Here is a 17,431-nt window from a genome sequence, read left to right as displayed (position 1 = left end):
CTCCACCAATTCAATCCAAAATGTTTTATTTCATTTTGGATAAAGAGAAGAAGGATTAGCACCAGGATTTGGGGCTCCATTCACTAAAGCATATTGCATGCAGAATTTGGGTCACGTAACACATTTTTCCCAAATATTGCATGCGACACTGAAAATGTCCATTTTCTATCTCAAAAAGCAAAAATGCTTTGTAAATACCGCATAAAATAGACAATTCACCAAAGGAAATAAATAAATAAATGCATCCACGCATTTATCGTTTATTCCTTCCACTCATTCTTCATTATTTTTTACCCATCTGTCACCTATAATCTATTAACTATTTCATTTTTTCCATTATCTCCCACTGCACATAATTTTTTTACATTTTGTACATCTTTTTTATATATATATATATATATATATATATATATATATATATATATATATATGTGTGTGTGTGTGTATATATATAAATATGTATATATATATATATATATATATATATATATATATATATATATATATATATATATATATATATATATATATACCTCTGTTTTTATTATTTTTTATTTTTATTTTTTATTATTTTTTCATTTTTTATGTTTTCATTTTTTACTTTTTAATACTTTTTTAATCCTATTTTTCTATATATTTTTTTCATATATTCTAATATATTTTTAATTAAAATTTTTTTATTTTTCTTATATATTTTTTATATATTTTTTTTCATAATTTTTAAATGTTTTATTTATTTGCACAACCATCCCTTATCCTCCATTTTTCTCTCCTATTCCACATTATTTTTCTTTCTTTCATTATTATTTTTTCCATTCATATTAATTTTTCCATTCTCATCATTACTCCCCCCCCCCCTTCACCTCTTTTCTCCCACCCAGCCATACAATCCGCTTTTACACTCCCTTGCGAGCCACATGATTATTCCATTTCTCTACCTCATTACAACTCCCTTTGCCTTACTACGATTGCACCAGCCTGTGTGTGTCTGACACACACACCAACGCCGCTGGACAGATCAATCCAACTCTGCACCCCGCCCCTTCCCCCTTCCCTTCTCCCTATATAATCAGAACTTGTCATGGCCGTTACACACGCCTGATGAAGGAGCACGCATGCTCCGAACGCGAGCGCTACAGCCATGCCCCCGGCTCTCCAGCATCTGACATCTCCACCCACGGACCAGCTGATGCACTGTCTGATGGAACTACATACCTCGAGGCTTCGGATGCCCCGGAAACGGCCGGGGAATGACTCCTCCACAGCCCAGTGGTCCACCGGATGTGATCTCATTATGTTAAAGAGTAACACTACATGCCTGTTTTTATCAGCCTAAATGTGAGTGCATATTTTAAGCATTATTAAAGCCTTTTATACACACCACTACCCTTAGAGCGGCGCTGCTCTTTTTTTCTGCGTGTTAAATAAGTGGTGGTCCAGCCAGGCATGCAATAGGTAAAGAATCTAGTTAATTTTAGTTGGTTGTCAAGGAGCCAGCACTCGCCAGCATCCTTAACAAACAGGAAATAGCTTGTTGCTAAGGGGCCGACAGCGTCTTTAACAACCAGTGAATAACTGGTTGTTAAGGGGTTGGCACCCACCACATCCTTAACAACTATGACTCTTCTGCTGTCAGAAGGATTCCCTGCTGACAGCAGAATGTAAACAAAAGAAGAGCCTGCATAAAAAAAAAAAATTAAACTGCACAAGGGTCCCCCCAATCCATACCAGGCCCTTCTCGTCTGGTATGGATTTTAAGGAAGACCCTACGTCAATTGTTTTTTTTAAAAATGGCATAGGGGTTCTTCCAAAAATCCATACCAGACCCTTATCTGAGCATGCAGCCCAGTAAACCAGGAAAGGGGGGGGGAGGCTGTTGAGCGAGCTTCCCCTGCTTGGCATGGGACCCAGAAGGTAGTGGAGATCACTGAAGTATAGGTGTCTACTACAGTCATTTCCAGTGGGATACCGCAGGTATGGTATATACATCGTTATATACATAGGTCCAAACTGGATCACATTTTATAAATGCTGAGTTCTCTCACTGTGTTTTGCTGTCTGTGTCCTGTTGATGAGATTTTCCCTTACTTCCTGAACGTCCTGTCTCAGAGACACAACAGGAAGTGAGGATATCTGTCCAAAGTGAGTGAAACTCCAGTCTTAGATAGTCTTCTCACTGGAAGGTTCACACTGCCTATCCTGGTTCCAGTGACCACCCAAAAGTTTGGAATTTCCTTCATTTTCAATCCCAGTGATGATAGACACCAGGACAACAAATAGGAAGGGGGAATCTTCCTGTTGGGGTTACAAACGGTAATAAAAAACTGGCACAGATGGTAACCCTTCATACCCATTTCAAAGCTACCTAACTACGTAGCTGGGTTGAAAAAGCTTATTGAGCTCAACCAATAGAAAATAAAACCCCTATAAAGTATGATCCAATTTGCTCCAACAGATAAAATGCTTCCTGATCTCTCGGCTATGGCAATTGGATATTCCCTGGATCAGCAATCGCTGTTATTACCTATACACTTTAATATCCAGTTATATCTTGTGCATTTAGGAATGCATCCAGCTCTTTTCCAAGCAACCAACCAAGCTAACAATTTTCAGTAAAGAAGTTCAAGGAACATAGGCAATATGTAAAGTGCCGTTGCCCACAGCAATCATATTTCATTTTGCAAGTGTTAGGTCAGAATTTAGCCATCAGCGATAATAAAACAGGTGAATGGACAATAGTACAAAACACAAGAAGGCCTACTGCACCACCTAGTGGTAATCCATGTACAGCACATTGTAATTATCTTTGTCTTATAAATGTCATGCCTTGAACTCATTGGGGGAGAGTTACTAAAACTGAAGAGTGCAAAATCTGGTGCAGCTCTGCATAGAAACGAATCAGCTTCCAGGTTTTATTGTCAAAGCTTAATTGAAGAAGCTGAAGTTAGAAGCTAATTGGCTACCATGCACAGTTGCACCAAATTCAGAGTTTACCAGTTTTAGTAAATCTCCCCCTTAATGTCAATAAAATCCTTGCTTTTCGAAATTTTATATTTAATCTGTTTGTATTATCTTGAGTATACTGTATACATAAAGTGGAACTAAAACCTGAAATACTTACCTCTGCTTCAACAGTCCCTCACCAGCGCCAGCATCTTCTCCCTGGCTTATTCTGGGCGCTGGTCTTAAGCTATCTAGATTGGTTGGTGAGAGATGACAACACTCATGTGCCTGTGCAGGATTGCAATCATAACAGGCACCATGCAGTATGCAGACTGGACTGCGTATGCGCAGCTCAGTGTATATTCTGCAGAAGACTGCGAGCAGGCAGGTAGGTATATTTTATTGCAGATGAGACATTGCGTGCCTCTTCTGCAATAAAGAGCCTGCCTGCTTTTTAGACTTTAGTTCCCCTTTAAAGCTGAACTCTGGGAATGAGAATAAATCTGTCTTTGCAGTGGGCCCCCACATGGGTTAGGTTCTTGTGTAGGGTTCCTCTGTCCTCTATTGTCAGCTGCTAGTGTCACACTGTAATGTAAAATGATGTATATCATTTCCTGACTCAGGGGGTTGTTAGGAAAGTTCCTGGAAGGAGGAAGTGGAGAGAGAGAAGGTCTCAGCCGCATGTACTGTCAATGCTACTAATACTAGATCAGAAGAGATGTTTATAGAAGTAAAAGTAGATGTGACCTGCCTTAACTCTAATATAACAATGACATGCCTCCATCCCTTAATATATTGTAGAAAAAAAAAAGAAATAGAGCTGGGACTTTGCATGAGGCATGTCATTGTGTATGCTAATATATATGTAGCAATAACTTTCGGCGAAGCTGCTGGTTTAAGCGGGCTTGTTACCTTCACTCTCTACACCCCTGCTTCACTGGCACCGGGTCAAGGGTTCCGTTGAGTTTACCTCTGGACGATAAAAGCAACAACACTTGAGTACGTTTTCAATGCTTTATTGAACCAAGTAACGAAGGAAGTAGCAGGAAAGAGGCAGGAGGGAAGCTACAGGGAAGCTAAAATACCTTTCTTTAGGATTCTTGAGAACGTCCTTTAAAGTTGAATATTGTAATCGGATGCAATCCCCTTGTGGGACACAATCTTTGCCCCCCTGGATAGGCCTCTCTCACTAGCCTAGCAGCCAGTACGTAGCACGAACAAAAGTCTCTGCCACAGACTTGCTTGAAATAAATGCGTACAATCCTCTGCCACAGGATGTATTACATTTTGCGGTGAATGTCAGACACAGTACTTGGATCTCTAAGCCAACCCGGCAGTACTATGTTGTAGAACTACTTTAGGATACGTCCTCCAACCGAGTCACCAGGCCCCTCTCCAGACCAGCACTCTGCGTGATCCTTCCATGATGGGTCCTCCCCTGGGATGTTCTCGGTTGTCCAGCTTCTTTACTCTGGATAGACAGCTCAGAACCATTCCTCGGCTGCTGTGGTAGGCCCCAGACATGCTTCTGGGCCCACCCACGCGCCTCAGCGATGCGGGCCTCCGGAACGGAGGACCACGAGGTAGCACTCTAACACATACCTGTCGGCCAGGAGGGCCAGCAGGTGGCTGTAAAACGAACCCCAAAACATGGCGTCTGTCCCATAAATACCCTCTCCCAGAATGCAACTCGGAGGACCACCTCCACCGAGTTGTCTCCGGGACAGAGGAGCACCCATACGATTCGACACGTTGCCTTTCCAACACTAGCCAATGGTAACAGCGACACCCACCGGCTCAGTGTGGAACCACACGCAACGTCAGCCAAGCTGGAACAGAGGCAAATCTAACAAGCAATTTACTAAATTTACCTATCAGTTGGTAGATCATAAATCTACCAGCGCTACATACTCCCCCCACTACAATAGACGTTGTCCACGCCTGGGAGTAGGTATTTGAGCTTAAAACTTAAATTAGATAAAGAAGAAGGAAAGACAGTGGAAAGACATTATGAGATTAACATCTATAAAACAATATGTTCACGTCCATAAACAAAACCATCCTATGACTGTACACAACCTCACTATCTATCTAGCTGAAAAGGAAAACATGTTAAACACACACATATATACTGTACAACTTCAGGAGCAAAGCCTAATTTAAAAATGAGACTCTCTTCCCATAATCTATCATCAAAAATAATCTTTAGGAGTCCATCCCTGTATAAATTTTTTTTTTTCACTTGAAAGAAATCCGGCTAGCAAAAAGAAGTCCTTGGATTCAAAACACTGAGATGAATATCCAGACCTTGACCACGAAGATCTCTTTATACTGACACTAACTAACTAACTTCAAAGTTCTGTTGTCCATAGTTACCAATAAAACCGGGGATCTGGCTAGGTCAGTGCCTTTCCCAGTTTATCCACTGTGGTAATGAAATATACAACGTCATCTTTTCTGGGCCTGCAGGTGACCACTTTGTCAGCATGGATGTTCCGACCAAAGTTCCAGTGCATAAAACATCCACTAAAACGTTCATCCATTTTAACAGAACATCCAGTCTTTCGGAAAGGCTTAGGCACAGACAAGTAGTTCCAAACAGCTTCACTGTACCAAAGTTCCCGGTTAACTTCAATCACTTGCATTACATCCTGGGGGACATAGGGGAACTCCAAGCCATACTCTGTAGCTACACGCTTGTTTAACATTCTCTGCAAACGTGCTAGCTTGGGCAAAGATCTGTTCTTTCCCATGCCAGGAGGCACACAGGAATCCAATGATTTGCTCACCATATACCCAGCCGGTGTCTGTAGTGAATTAACAACTTTCGACAAAGTCTCACCTACAGTGCTGTGTGACTCCACACAGGGTGATGTCTTCCCAGAACTCAGGGCTGTCCATTCAGGGAAAGTCATAGCAGAGGTGACATCCTCGCCTTGTGACCATAACAGTTCTTATGACATAGTCTCAAATAGGTCATCATCACCGGAAAGATCCGGCATGGATTCTATTTCCGAATCTCGCAACTCATCCGCTGGCAGATATTTATTTACAGTCCCAGATACATTCCCCATCAGCTGCTTACCCGTTCCTGTCGTGGACTTTTCTGGATCCGGTTTGGGTAACCCCGGGGCAGGCCTTGGCCACGGCCGCCGGGAAGCCTTCACATATCCTACCTTCCTCTGTACAGGTATAACAGAGACAGGCATGGTAGACTCAGAATTCAAAGCAATGTCCACTGATGAGACGGCAACAGCAGTGTCTCTCTCAGGAACATTCTCGGCAACAACAGGCAAAGTGACGGCCTGCCGCTCTCTCTCTGTAGTAATAGCAGCTTCTACTGTGGCAATGCCTGTTGCCCAATCCATCCGATAAGCACGGGACGACATGGTAGGCTGCTCCACCACAAACAAATACTCTCCACATTGAGGACATCGGCTAAATGGACGGAGATGTACGGCCAGTCTTTCACATCTATGGCAAATCATGCCCAGTCCCTCAATATCTCTTGAGGATTACAGAACAAACCTCCTCTGCGGCTTCAGACGAACACCGGTATCTGTAAGCAGGGTTCCTGTCAGCACAGTATTCAACGCGGTGCTTGCAGGGAACATTCTCGGTCCCATAATAGACTGCATCGCTGAAAAAGACATGGCCACACTCTGATCTTCTCGGCACGATCACGAGGCCTCTCTTCTTCTCTGGCGCCAAACACATACACGCGTTCCACGTGGTATCAAGTAGGGTAGGCTCCTCCCACTTGTTCTTCTGATCACGTAGCTCCTGGGCTTTTACTGGCGCCTGCCGCCTACGCATTCAGAAATAAAGTCCTGCAACTTTTAACCTCTTCTCTTCCTGAAAAAATGACAAAGTCCAGCTTTCACTGTAAACTCCCGGTGAAACACCTCTCTGGGTTGCGAGAATTGACGGTCAACAAATCCCGGACAACGCCTCCACATGTAGCAATAACTCTCGGCGGAGCTGCTGGTTTAAGCGGGCTTGTTACCTTCACTCTCGACACCCCTGCTTCACCGTCACCGGGTCTAGGGTTCCGTTGAGTTTACCTCTGGACGATAAAAGCACCAACACTTGAGTACGTTTTCAATGCTTTATTGAACCAAGTAACGAAGGAAGTAGGAGGAAAGAGGCAGGAGGGAAGCTACAGGGAAGCTCAAATACCTTTCTTTAGGATTCTGTAGAACTACTTTAGAATACGTCCTCCAACCGAGTCACCAGGCCCCTCTCCAGACCAGCACTCTGCATGATCCTTCCATGACGGGTCCTCCCCTGGGATCTTCTCGGTTGTCCAGCTTCTTCACTCTGTATAGACAGCTCAGGACCATTCCTCGGCTGCTGTGGTAGGCCCCAGACATGATTCTGGGCCCACCCACGCGCCGCAGCGAGGCGGGCCTCCGGTACGGAGGACCACGAGGTAGCACTCTAACGCATACCTGTCGGCCAGGAGGGCCAGCAGGTGGCTGTAAAACGAACCCCAAAACATGGCGTCTGTCCAATAAATACCCTCTCCCAGAATGCAACTCGGAAGACCACCTCCACCGAGTTGTCTCCGGGACAGAGGAGCACCCATACGCATCGACACGTTGCCTTTCCAACACTAGCCAATGGTAACAGTGACACCCACCGGCTCAGTGTGGAACCACATGCAACGTCAGCCAAGCTGGAACAGAGGCAAATCTAACTCCCCTAACGAGCAATTTACTAAATTTACCTATCAGTTGGTAGATCATAAATCTACCAGTGCTACATATATAATATATAATAATGTATCTAACTGTAAATTGATTTGATGTCACAATCTCAAAGGTTAGTCCATGGATATATGAAACATATTGTATCAATGAATAATAATAATGAAATATACTGTAATCATAAAGGATTAACATATCAAATATATAATAATATTAACGTATTTATTACGAATGATCTATGAACATGATTGGTACAATCAATACAGAATATATAATACATCGATAATACAGAATGCAGATATATATAATAAAAATGATTCACATGATGAGTATACAAACAATAGGTAATAATGGTATTGAAATTCATAATTTGGGCGAGCTTGTCTTGGCACCCTTGATTTGGAAACTCACGCGTTTCATGGCTTACAGCCAATCATCAGGAGTAAGATGCATGATTATAAAAAAAGGCCCACAGGCTATGCCCAGCTTCTATAATGGGATTAGGCAGTAGCCTAGGATGAGCTGTCTCACCTGGGGTTGAGGAGGGAGACTCCTCATAAAATGGAATAAAGACCAGGGGGGTATAAGCCATGGAATGGACCCGACCAGCCATGACACAGTCCCGGAGGGTGATGTATGTGCACACTTAACATGCACCCAGTTCTATGGTGTCAATATAGCGTGAATGATGCCCTTCCTCGTGGTGAGATCATATTTATGCAAGTATTTATATGATCTGAGGGGGCCAGTTCACACCAGAACGCAGTGTGGGAAACCCGCGTTCTGTTCGCGTTTCCTGCACCGCATTCAAAATGCACTGCAGTTGCAATCTGCAGCTGGTCTAAAAGTTAACTTAACGACTCCCGAAATGCAGGTTGCAAACAAAGTGAGTTTGCCTGCACCAGATCGCATGATACAGTAATGCCATGCAATCCGGTTGCTGTGTGTTTTTTAAAGTAGTGCATGCACTACTTTTGGTGCGGTCCGGCACAATTTCAGTCCATTTAAATATACGGGCTGAGATCGCATAGTTGCCAACATTGAAAAAAAAATATGTGGGACACTTTTTTGGCTGTAGGCGGAGCCGTACAATAATTAGGGGGTGGGGCATTCGTTTGTAGGCGTGGCTTAGCAAAAATTATACGTGCGGCGTGGTGAAAAGTGGGCGTGGCTTGTTTGGAAAAGTGGGCGTGGCTTGCGTGAAAGTGGGCATGGCTTATGTTAAAGTGGTAGTGTCTTAAATGGGCGTGGCTCAAGAGGGTGTGGTTAGAGTCTGAGATGAATGAGGGATGGAGAGGGAAAGGGGGAGAAGGAAAGGGGGAGAGGGGAATGACGGGACAGCAGCCCCAGATCCTACACAATAGAAATATGTGTATTCTAGAAAGTTTAACAATCAGCAGATAAAGATACTCCAAACGCCTGGTGTTAATGCTTCAATCATCCCGGCACCATGGTTGTTATGGTGTCAGGATGATTGAAGCACATTATTTCTATTATTACATTGTAATATAAAATTAAATCATTCAACTCACCATAATGGCGAATCAGTGGGATCCCTGAGCGTGTCACTAGCCACGTCGCCTGCCACCAGCAGAGTCTGTCCTTGCATCAGGTGCCCCCGCCAGAGTCTGTCCTTGCATCAGGTGCCCCGCCAGAGTCTGTATAGACCCCCTCAGTGCAGACCCCCTCCATCAGTGCAGATCCCCTCCATCAGTGCAGACCCCCTCCATCAGTGCAGACCCCCTCCATCAGTGCAGACCCCCCCTCTATTAGTGCAGACCCCCCCTCAGTGCAGCCACCCCTCTATTATTGCAGCCCCCCCTCTATTAGTGCAGACCCCCCTCAGTGCAGCCCCCCCTCTATTAGTGCAGCCCCCCCTCAGTGCAGCCCCCTCTATTAGTGCAGCCCCCCTCTATTAGTGCAGACCCCCCTCAGTGTGTAGTGAATCTATATAATATATGAGTTTCACTTTTTAAATTGAATTACTGAAATAAATTAACTTTTTGATGATATTCTAATTTTTTGAGATGCACCTGTAGTGCAGGGCTATCAACCCCATATTGATTGTACATAAGAAGGCGAGCCTGCGACTATATTAAATCATTATGCTGCCAACATTAGTAAATAGTTAGAAAGGTATGATTCAAAATGATTTCTCAAAAAAAAAAAAAGCATGGGGACATGGACACGGTGAGTTTGCTGTGAATATAAAAAATGAATTAAATATTATTTTTAGTTTGTGGTGCTCAGATACAATTTAGTTGTGCTTCAATGCCTTCATTTGCTAGGATTGTTAATACTATCTAGTGGCAATAATGCAGTATTTTATGTTTAACTGAGGTATTTCTGGGAAAATATTGCATTATTGCCATAAGATGGCACTGAAGAGCCAAGGAAATAAAGGTATTAAGCAAATTACAATGAAAATTTGTTGTGCCTGTGCAAATTATTGACACATTTACAATGCAAACCCCTTTTGTGTTAGCTTGATCGTCACCAGAGCTCCTGACGAGGGAAAATGGGAATGGGACCCTAGTAGTCCTGGTTTTCTTTTTGCTAGCTGACATGTCTAGACAGGCAACAGGCTATATATCTGCCTGGCAATACCACTGGAGCTGGCAGGGATTCTGACAGTAGGTGTTCTAGATGTCCTGGCAGGGATTTTGACAGTAGGAGTTCTGAACTGGAAGTGCTAATGGAGATTCTGACAGTTGTAGATGTGGATGTCTTGGAGGAGATTCTCAGAATAGGAATTCTAGGTGTTCTGAAGGAGATTTTACCAGTTAAAGTTCTAGATGTCCTGGTGGAGAATCTGACAGTAGGAGTTCTGGAAGCCCTGGTGGAGACTCTGACACTAGTAGTTCTGGAAGTCCTGGTGGAGATTCTGACCCGCGGAGTTTTAGAAGTCCTGGTGGAGATTCTGACATTTGGAGTTCTGGAAATCCTGATGGAGATTTTGACAGTTGGAGTTTTGAATGTCCTGGTGAAAATTCTGACTGCAGTAATTCTGGAAGTCCTGATGAAGATTCTGACAGTAGGAGTTCTGATAATCCTGCTGGAGATTCTGACAGTAGAAGTTCTGTAAGTCCTGTTGGAAATTCTGACAGTAGGAGTTCTGGGAGTCCTGTTGGAGATTCTGACAATTGGAGTTCTGAATGTCCTCGTCACGTACCTGAAGGGAGACTGAAATGACGAGGTCAGCCTCCCTTGTTTCTCCAGTCCAGGTCCCGCTAAGAGTGGAACAGAAGGAGCCAAGGAACAGGAGGCACACGAGTGCCTGCAGATGGAGACCTGGAAACCTGTAGCAGGAAGTCGCAGCTGGTCACAGGACTGTGGTTGCTGAGCAGGAAGTTGCAGCTGGTCGCAGAACTGTGGTTGCAGAGCAGGAAGTCGCAGCTGGTCGCAGGGCTGTAGTCACAGACACTCGGGTAGTTGTGCTGGGCTGAGCTGGGCACCAGGGCAAGGTCACTGGGATAGCCGGGTTCGTCAACAGGCGGGCAGCAGAATACCGGAACATCAGACAGAGACGGGTCAGATGGGAAGCCGGGTTCGTCAATAGATGGGCAGCAGGGTACTGGTACATCAGGCACCAGGTCACTGGGATAGCCGGGTTCGTCAACAGGCGGGCAGCAGGATACCGGAACATCAGGCAGAGACGGGTCAGATGGGGAGTCGGGATCAGGAACCAGAGGTCAGGTATAGCAGAGTTCAGAGCCGGGTCAACAGGAGCCAAGGTCAGCAACGGTATCAGGCAAGACAGGTTTCAGGGTAACAGGAACACAGCTGAAGACCAGTCAGCAACAGTCTGAGGTTAGAGCACTTCCTTAAATAGGCCGTCTGACGCCAATTGGCTCTATGGGCGCGCTCCTGCGCATGCATGCAGTCCGCCGCACACACGCATTGATGTGCCCAGGCATCTGCAAATGCCTGTGCGCGTGCGCATGAGCACAAGTGCGCACCGGACGGGAACTAATAGTTCTCTTAGGCCCCTTTCACACTGGGGCGGTGGGGGCGTCGGCGGTACAACAGCGCTATTTTTAGCACTGCTGTACCGTCGTTCTTGCAGCGGTATTCGGCCGCTAGCGGTGCGGTTTTAACCCCCGCTGGCGGCCAAAAAAGGGTTAAAATCCCTCGTACAGCGCGGCTATAGCCGCGGTATTGCCGCGGTATAGCCGCGCTGTCCCATTGATTTCAATGGGCAGGAGCGGTGAAGGAGCGGTGAATACACCGCTCCTTCACCGCTCCAAAAAAGCGGTTTGCAGGACTTTTTTCACCGCCCTGCCTGCGCACCGCTTCAGTGTGAAAGCCCTCGCGCTTTCACACTGAACAAACAGCGGAGGCTGTTTAGGGGCGGTTTGCAGGCGGTATTTTTAGCGCAATACCGCCTGCAAACCGCCCCAGTGTGAAAGGGGTCTTACAGTCCTGGTGGAGAATCTGGCAGTTGGAGTTCTGGAAGTCCTGGTGGGGATTCTGACAATAGTAGTTTTGGATGTCCTGGTGGAGTTTCTGACAGCTGGAGTTCTGGATGTCCTAGTGAGGATTCTGACAGTTGGAGTTCTGGAAATCCTGGTGGAGATTCTGACAGTTGGAGTTCTAAATGTTCTGGTGGAGTTTCTGACAGCTGCAGTTCTAGAAGTCCTGTTGGAGATTCTGACAGTTGGAGTTCTGAAAATCCTGATGGAGATTCTGACAGTTGGAGTTCTAAATGTTCTGGTGGAGCTTCTGACAGCTGGAGTCCTAGAAGTCCTGTTGGAGATGCTGACAGTTATGCCTCGTACACACGATCTGACTTTCCGCCAACAAAATCGTGGAATTTTGTCCGAGGGGCATTGGCCCAAACTTGTCTTGCATACACACGGTCACACAATTGTTGGCCAACAACTACGAACGTAGTGACGTACTAGACGTACTACGTAATTTTTCAGCTCCTTAGCGCCACCCTTTGGGCTCCTTCTGCTAATTTTGTGTTAGTAGAAGTTTGGTGAGTGTTGATTCACGCTTTTAATTTCGCACTTTTGATTTCGCACTTTTAATTTCGCATTTTTCAGTTCGCGATTTTCAGCTTGTTTCTGAAAGGTCGTTTCGTCAACCAGACATGTTGCAGGATAAAATTTTTTTTTTTTTTATTGGCCTTGAAGTTAATGCTTTGACATTATTTTTTTGGTTGAATAATGATTTGATTTGGTATATTTTCTATATTTTTAGATGCATGGAATGCACTTTTTGGTTAAGTTCTATTGTCAGATAGAATGTCTAGTTTTATTTGTTTTACTTTTTTAATGCACAATAAATGTGTTTTACTTCAAATGACATTTTGGGAGTAGGCAGTTACATTTTAAAAAATACAATGTAAAATTGACAAGGGACACCAACATAGTTGTATCTTTGATCTTAAAACTACAAGATAATGTTGTTGTGGTAACTTGCCCAAAAAAAAAAAAAAAAAGCCTTTGAAAATTTGTTTGCAATAACTCCTTCAGTATCACCAGCAAAGCAGCTTCATTATTATCCCATTTAAGAAGAAGAGAATTGTGTGCTGCATTTGGAGATTTCATAATTTGCCACGTCACGAATGTTAATTCTCCATTACGAACGCTAGTTTACAAGACCGACCACTTCTTGCTCGTCCTTGCTTCCGAGCATGCGTGTTTGTATTTTGGACTTTTGTGCGACGGACTTGTCTACACACGCTCGGAAAATCCGACAACACACATTTGTCCGCGGAAAATTTGAAAACCTGCTAGCCAACATTTGTTGGCGGAAAGTCCAACAACAATTGTCTGATGGAGCATACACACGGTCGGATTTACCGACAACAGCCTGTCATCGAACATTTCCCGTCAGAAAGTCTGATCATGTGTACGGGGCTTCAGAGTTCTGGATATCCTGTGGTAGATTCTGACTTTTTGGAATTGGAGTTCTGAGAGCCATGGTCCAGATTCTGACAGTAGTAGTTCTAGTGGAGATTTTTACACTAGTAGTTCTGGAAATCCTGATGGAGATCCTGATAGGCGGAGTTCTACAAGTCCTGGTGGAGATTCCGAAAGCAGTAGTTTTGGAAGTCTTGTTGGAGATTCTGACAGTTGGAGCTCTGGAAGTCTATGTGGAGATTCTGACACTTCAGTTCAGTTCTGGATGTCCTGATTCTGACAGTAGGAGTTCTGGAAGTCCTGGTAGGGATTGTGACGGTAGGAGTTCTGAAAGTCCTGGTGGGGATTCTGAGAGTACAGCAATTGATATGGATAAATAGTTCTCATTTATTTGAAATGGCACATTGTTTACAGCTACTTAAAGAGGAACAGCAGCAGAATCACTATTGTGACATGAGTGTTACTAGCAAGTACAAAAAGGAAGGTGGACAGCGCCCCCTGTTGGCAAGTTGGCAAAAGCATTGATGTTGTGGGACGCTAACAATGTTTTATGCCGAGTACCCACGGAATTTCCGACAACTAAACCGTGGATTTTTTTCTGACAGATGTTGGCTGAAATTTGTCTTGCATACACACGGTCACACAAATGTTGTTGGAAATTCAGATCGGCAAGAACGCGCTGACGTACAACACGTACAACGGCACTAGAAAAAGGAAGTTCAATAGCCAGTGTGCCACCCTTTGGGCTCCTTCTGCTAATCTCGTGTTAGTAGAAGTTTGGTGAGAGACGATTCGCGCTTTTCAGCCTCGTGCTTTTCAGTTCGTTACTGCTCTTCAGTTTGTGCTTGTGGGTTCGTATCTGTTTTTCAGTGTGTGTAGTCAGTTCGTATCTATTTTTTCAGTGCGTTCTTGTCCGCTCGTTTCTGATTTTCAGCTCGCTCTTCTCAGGCCTTTCTGATTTTCAGTGTGTTCTGTTAGTTCGTTCTGACCAGCCGACCGTTTTGAAGCCATGTTGCGTTTACGTACTTGTCATAGAGTTCGTGCTATGCAGGGGCTTGGTGTTGGGGGTTCTTACTTTGGTGTTGGGGTTCTTACTTAATATAGTCCTGCAGAAGGATTTCCTTATGCCCTAGTTACCATGATTGTAATATGCTGTGAATGTCCTCTTTGTCCTCATGCATGCTAGAAGTTTTTAATGCTCCTTTTTTTCCTTCATGCATATTTGCCTTCACTAATCTCCCCAGCATGCTATCCTGGGCCCATACACACCTAGCCTAGTCACTTAACAATGTATTTTGTCAGCTCCATTGTAGTATTTTACCCTAAACACCCCCTAAAATGCGTACAAATGTTATTTTTGTCCTTAAATTCATGCATAGTGCAAGAGGCTTTTTTGGGGGGGGCCCAAACTCATTTGGAACTCTCCCTCCCCTCCAACCGCTAAGTCAACCGATACCAATCCTCTATCTGTTGACTTTGCCAAACCCATACACACTATACCTACCTCTTTTGTGGTCAGTTTTATGGATGAATTCACCAAAGCATGTAGTGCAAGGGCCTGCCTGAATACTTTCAAATGGTACTGTTTAAAGTTTTGTTCTAATATTATCTTGATAGGTAATTGCAGAATGTAAAATTGTGCTTCAATTTGGACAGTGTGTATTAATATTTTTGTACTATGACACTTCTTACCTGTCCAGTGGGCTCCCAATAGTGTAAGTAAGGAGGGGCTGGCCAAAGTAACACACATTATTTATGCATTCAGCTCTCAATGAAGTGGAGAGGGTTACTTGTCCAAAACATCTCCCCCCCACCATAAAATTGTTACAATGGGTCATCAGAGGGTATGAGGAATCTGATAAGTGGACTTTATACTTTTGTCTTTAAATACTCATTTCAATAAATGTTTGTGTCTAATCTGTTTGCAATGTTTATGTGCAAAATTACTAATTTTTTTTTCTTGTTTGACTCCACAGTTTCCTTCAACCCCACAGGAATGGCAGACTGTGACATCCCACTTTACCCAGCGGTGGGACTTGCCTAATTGCGGAGGAGCAATCGATGGGAAAGACGTGCACATCGTCCCACCCCCCAACTCGATGTCATACTATTATAATTAAAAGGGGTTTAATAGTATAGTGATGTTGGCGGTGGTGTCGGCGACATACGAGTTCCTGTATGTGGACGTTGGGAAGAATGGCCGGATGTCGGATAGTGGAGTCATCGCCCAGACAGAGTTTTACAGACGGCTCCAGAATGGTAGCTTGGGCTTGCCACCTGCGGAAGACAACGTGGCTAGTCTTCCATTTGTGTTCGTCGCTGATGAAGCGTTTGGGCTGGGAGACCATCTGATGCGGCTGTTCCCCATGAGGACCCTCACCCCGGACCAGCGGGTTTTTTACTGCTTTCGGCATAATGGCCAGCCGGTTCCGCCTATTTCTAACAGCCATTCACATGGCGGAATATAAACTCAACCATATAGTGCTTGCCTGCTGCATTTTGCACAATTTCCTACGTAAAAATGCTATCAACTACGTGGCCTCAGTTGGGCCTGAGGCCGGATTTCCAGATCAAGCAACCCTGATGGCACTTGAAGCTGGCCGTCCTGGCTTGCCCCGCCAAATCGCCCGCGAAGTCAGACAAAAATATCTGGAGTACTTTGCGGGTAGGGGGGCCATTGATATGCCAGCAAATGTATAAAACATTTTTTAAAATAAATTTTTATTTTAAAATGAACTAATATTTCATTTGATTTATTGCTTGTGTTTATTTTAGCTGTCTCCTAGGTTCTCCAATGGGCTTTTCTTTTTGGCCATTTTCTTCAATAGTGCAAACGTAATTTATTTGATACATGAGGTGACAATCTCTTCTTCAGCTAACTATTTTGTTTTGGGTATGCTACACACATACATTGTTTTTTTTGTTAATGTATGTAATGCATTAATGATAAAAAATAATCATCCTTTTCATCACCATGAATTAATTGTTTGGAGTCCCTAAAATGGCCTGATTGGGGCCAATTTTAGAGTACTGTGTGGGTTATTTACTAAAGGCAAATCCACTTTGCACTACAAGTGCACTGCAAGTGCACTTGCAGTGCACTTGTAGTGTAAAGTGGATTTGCCTTTAGTAAATAATTCCCATTGTCACTGTAAACACAAACTACAAAAACCTGTATTGAGCATTGAAAGACGCCACACATTGTTGAGTATAAAACATTTTACACTGTGCACATTTATATGTGCGATAGAAAAGGGTTTTTGAACAAACCAACATCTTTGGTGTATAACATTTTAATGTTTGACATCATAAGTATCCTTTTTTTGGTTAAACAAGCGTGTTTAAAACCATAACATACACAACTCGGGAACTTACAAAGTTCAACATTGAAAAAATGAAGGCAACATCAGACATTAGTATGTTAAAACTGTGTTGATGTTACCTTCATCAGATGGGGTGATGTCACCCCTGTAAAAGCCAAATTTTGAAGATGCACACAAATTGGGAGTCAAATGTGGATTTCACTCCTAATCCCATGCCTAATGTCAACATGTGCTAGTCCTCGACAAATCAGTACAATTTTTGTGTGTTTTAGATTCTGCCTAAAACGTCAATGATGTTCTTAATTTTTTGTTGAACATCATTGATATTTTCCTTTATCTTTTCTAAATTAAGATTGCACACCATTATCTCCCAGATGAGGACGTGTGCACTTGCACTTGGTGAAATGAGTTTCTTCTTCCACAACATCCACATCACCTAAAAAGAATAAAACACACCATGTATTATAAATATGCAGGCATACATCTATTACCTGAAGCTGTGGTCTCAGACACTTAACTTGGGGCATCAGTGGTCTATACTGCTTATAGATTGAGGCCTATATTGGGACAAGATTAGGAGAGTTTA

Source organism: Aquarana catesbeiana, linkage group LG12, assembly GCF_042186555.1.
Source record: "Aquarana catesbeiana isolate 2022-GZ linkage group LG12, ASM4218655v1, whole genome shotgun sequence".
In the NCBI taxonomy this organism is placed as follows: Eukaryota; Metazoa; Chordata; class Amphibia; order Anura; family Ranidae; genus Aquarana; species Aquarana catesbeiana.
The sequence above is the reverse complement of the archived record's forward strand: the minus strand, read 5'-3'. Positions refer to the sequence as shown.